This window comes from Myotis brandtii, unplaced genomic scaffold (genome assembly GCF_000412655.1).
Source record: "Myotis brandtii unplaced genomic scaffold, ASM41265v1 scaffold58, whole genome shotgun sequence".
In the NCBI taxonomy this organism is placed as follows: Eukaryota; Metazoa; Chordata; class Mammalia; order Chiroptera; family Vespertilionidae; genus Myotis; species Myotis brandtii.
The window spans coordinates 1,430,375-1,435,090 of NW_005370176.1; the positions used below are offsets into that span (position 1 = coordinate 1,430,375).

General features: G+C 41.6%; 1 protein-coding gene across 3 annotated transcripts in view; it reads left to right on the forward strand.

The window, feature by feature from the left end:
- Window positions 1–4,716, forward strand: part of MTF2 (metal response element binding transcription factor 2) — a 75,092-nt gene that overhangs the window by 35,046 nt on the left and 35,330 nt on the right. The gene's annotated exons all lie outside the window — the stretch shown is intronic.

The window sequence follows — 4,716 nt, forward strand, 5'->3', positions numbered from 1 at the left end:
AATAAAAATTAATATTTTTTCTTGAACATTAACTTACCAGACACTGAATAACTGCACAAATTAATAAGCGTAACGCAAATAAACCTATTTTTCTTATTCTCTGAAAGCAAAATATTTCCTGTTGTGCACACCAAACAAGTCAGTCCAAGACTAAGGATGTGGCAATTGGCTGCTAAAATATTTGCTGCTAGTATTATTGGAGAGAAATGGTGCGCCTATGCGTAAGGCGTGTAAGGGAAATGAGTGCAACACAATTACAGTAATCAGTCATTAGCGAACTTCGTTATTAATAATTATGTATAATAGGGTATTGTAAAAATTAAGTTACGAAATTTTTATTAAAACGTTTCGTGCATACTGTTATATTGGTTGGGCCACAAAAATATTCGTTGTGGACTGCATGCGGCCTTCTGGCTGTGAGTTTGACATGCTTGGTGTGGGTCCACTGTCTTCCCCCAGGCAAGGCAAATGTCTGTGTGGGAAAGATGTCCTCCACTGCGTGAGGGAATGACTCAACATAGGAGAGTCCATAAATACTATCCGTGTTTTCTATTCTGCCTTCTGAGCTCTAACCCCTGAGTCCCCAATCCTGGCTTCCACTCACAAAGCTCCAGTCCACACTGCCTTCCCTCTGCTGGAGCACAAGGTGGGTGGCTCCACAGGGAATTTTGGCCCTTTTAAGAGGGTATCTGAATTTTCAGCAGTTCCAGCAGTCGCTCCCTGGCAGGCAGCAACCCCGCTGCTTTTCACAGGTGTTATGTGGGTACCCTTCTCAGTTCTGGTGCTCTCTGCTGGGAGGCCCAACTTGGTGATTAGATCCCTGAGTTCTCAGTGGCAACCCCCCACAGCTGAGATGCCTTTCTGAAACTTCAGTTGCTAACTGTGGGCGCCCAGCCGGCCCTTTTCGCACCTCTGCCCGTCCTACCAGTCTATGTGGTCTCCACTTTTGGTCCTGGGGTATCAAGGTTCTCTCCAGCAAGTTTTCCGTTGATTATTCAGGAAGTTTTTCTATATTTTAGTTGTAATTCCAGTTTGTTTCTGCGAGCATGTCCATGCAGTATCCACTCACTCTGCTGCCATTTTTAATCTCTGGCCTTATAAATTTGGTCATATGAAAGGTCCCACCAAAAGTGGCACCATTGTTAGTGTACACTATATCCTTCACACCCACACATGTGCTGCTTTTCCCCGGAAAGGGAAGAATTTCTGGGAAAGATGGTAGTTTTTGTGTTTTAAGAGATGAGGTCAGGACCTCTGATGCTTGGAGGATTTGGATAGTAGCAGAATAGGTTTTGTTTCTTCCTTTTCTCTCTTAGTAGTGCTGGTCTTAATTTGCTATTGCATAGTCCTTTGACTTTGTGGATTGGGTTTAGTCAAAGTGAGAGGAGTGCTCCAGTGGGAGGTGGCATTGTGTGTGGGAGTAGGTTTTCCATCCTTTCCTCCTTTTACTGCCAAATTATATTTTGTGAGTTCAAGAGTAGTGGCAGGTATACTAGAGATGGGCTTGTGGTAGATCTTTAATGGCTAATTGGGGTTGTCAGAGAAGATGAGGAAACCCCTCAGCAGCATAATAGAGGGATGAAAGTTCCTACTAGGGAGGTAGGTGCTATGTTGAAGTAGTAGCATTTGGCTCTTAGTTTCTGCCTTTAATTAAATTAAGTGCTAGTTATTCATTGATTATTGTGTTCCTACTCCATTCTGGGCATAGTGCTACGTCCTGGGAAAGTAATGATAAACAAAATGGGACAGTCTTTCCTCTCTCAGAGTACAAACTGTTTAAAGGGTGGGGAATAGATAAAGATAAGTAAGTAGGCAAGTAGAGCACAGTGTGAGAAGTATAATGATGGGAGAACTATAGCAAACCAAGAGAACTTCTAACCTGAACATGGTGGGTGGACCTGAATCAGGGAAAGGAGTCTTAAGAAGGAAGGTCTGCCCGGGCCGGTGTGGCTCAGTGGTTGAGCATCAACCTATGAATCAGGAAGTCACAGGTTCGATTCTTGGTCAAGTCACCTACCTGCGTTGCTGGCTCCATCTCCAGTGGGGATTGCAGGAGGCAGCTGATCAGTGATTCTTTCTCATCATTGATGCTTCTATCTATCTCTCCTCCCTTCCTCTCTGAAATCAATAAAAATATATTAAAAAAAAAAAAAAGAAGAAGGAAGGTCTAGTTGAATCTGTCTTACCAAAAATCTTGGGCCCTGAAGATAGGACCTTGACTATTGCGAAGGAAAAATAATTAACTTGAAAATGAGTTGAATTTCTTGATATTTTTTCCCGTCTTACTGAGAAATTATAGTATGTCAAATCCTTAACTCATGTTTTAAAATATTAGCCTGATAGTAGTCCTCAGAGATTATCTCAAACAGATGAAATAAACTGTCCATGGTCTCACAAGTAATATTCAGATAGTTTATTTCTTAGTTAGCTTGAGGAGTAAATTGGGGAATGGCTAGGGAAGAAAAAAAAGCCACACTATTTGAATAATGCATCCAATTCTCAAGTTCTCGAGTCAGAGTCATATTTATTGTGGAGTGGTCAACCAAGAAGGAAAAATTTCTTTGTCTAGGCAATGTCTTCCAATGGATATCAGTAGCAGTGACGAAGAAAATACTTCTCTAATGATAATAGCAGTATAGATAGAAAAAGTCTGTATGTGTGTGTTGTCAAATAGTAAAAGCAGATTTGACTTGCTATTCTGATACTGTTGCTACTCTGTCACCTGTATTGTGTGCTATGAAGAGTGGCTATATTGAACCAGATCTTAGAAACATTGGAAAAAGTGTACATCATCCCAAGTCTATGATCAGGATATGTCCAGTTTTCCCCAGTCCTCAGATTCCCTGCTTTAATCATCTTAACATATCCACTTGAATATATTTATTTTTTACTCATAAAATACACTTTAATTGGGTTCAAAGAGAATTAATTTAAAATATAGCAATCAAGGACAGTGCCAGTTGACAAGAGTTTCCACCCTTTCTGTAAGTAGCTTTAACAGAAACTCAAACATGTTAACTTGATAGTCAAGGAGACCATTAATTATAACTTAAAATACTTGAAGACACAAGAGCACAGATACTGTATTCACATTAATTCATATATGTAATTTTTATCTTATTAGACAGTTCCTATAAAATACCAAGTTTCTAATTAGGATTGTGGTGTAAAGAAAAAATAGGCAATTTAGTAGCTGAGTTTTTACTAAAGACGCATCAACTAACAGAGGTAAGACACTTATTCCCTCATCACCTTGTACCTTGTATTTAGCCAGTGTAAGATCATCCATTGGTGCAGAGGGCAGAGGTTTGCAGCAGGATCTGAGTCCTGCCCATAAGACTTGCAGCTCTGTGCACTTCATTACAACGACTCTACCCCCACCCCAAACCAAACGAAAGAAACTGTTGCTCTTGACTTGGGGAATATTTGGTGAAGGTGGTAATTTAATAAAGTATGTCACTAAATACAACATGATTTTACATTGTAAACTTCTTAAAAACTCAGTTGAAGATATTTAACATGCATCTTGTATGTTCTTGTAAAATATATGGGGTTATATATGCATGTTTTCAGTTTGCCTAGATGATAATCTATATAATTAAGAGCCAGGGTTGTAACAACCAATTACGACCAAAGGCTCAACCAGACAGTCTGGACCAGACCGGAAGTCAGTGCTGGGTTGCCGTGGTGACCCAGCACTGACTGCCTAGGGGGCTGCAGATCAGGCCCAGAGAGAGGCCTGCAGAGAGAGAGAGGCAGGGTCTGATCTGTAGACTCTGTGGCAGCCGTTGATCAGAATTTGCCTCTCTTTCTCTCCTGGCCTGCCCAACAGCCGCGCCTCCATTTCTCTCCAGGCCTTCATGGGGCTGCTGATCAGCCCTGCCTTTCTGATCAGGCCCCGTTGATAGGCCCAGAGATGCTGATTGGCATAGAAACTGACCAATCAGAACCAAATCTGAGTCAACTGTGAGGAGCTTGGGGGCAAGATCAGGCCTGCAGGGGAGGGCAGTTAGGGATGATCAGGTAGGCAGGGAGAGGCAGGTAGGGGCGATCAGGCAGGCAGGCAGAGAGGTTAGGGGCAATCAGGCAGGCAGGTGAGTGGTTAGGAGCCAGCGGTCCCAGATTGTGAGAGGGGTTCCTGATTGTAGTGGGTGCAGGCTGGGCTGAGGGAACCCCCCTCCTCCATGAACGAATTTCGTGCACTGGGCCTCTAGTATCATATAGCAGGGTAGGAGCCAGATGACTTGACACTTATGTCCTGGATGAGTATATAAACAGGTTGTTTATTTTGGCCCCTGAGAAATATTAAATGTTCCCTTGGCTCTCTAGTTGTGCTATAAAGTTTGTTCTGCTTCTGTTTTCATCAACACATTTGCAACCTATTTCCATGTTGAATGTGTGCTGCACTTCCAAGATCACAACAGTATTCTACATTTTCAAGATAGATTTCAGGTTTTACATTTTACTTTTATGTCTTTAATCCATCTGGAGTTTTTTGTGTGTGTGTGTGTATTGTAAATTAGGGATACAATTTCTTCTTTATTTAAGTTATCCAGTTTCCCAAATACCATTTACTAAATAATACATCCTTTCTGTACTGATTCGTGATATCAATTTCATCATTTATCAACTTACCATAGATGAAACTGTGGTGTTTTTTTTTTAATTGGTGAGAGAGAGAGAGAGAGAGAGAGAGAGAGAGAGAGAGAGAGAGAG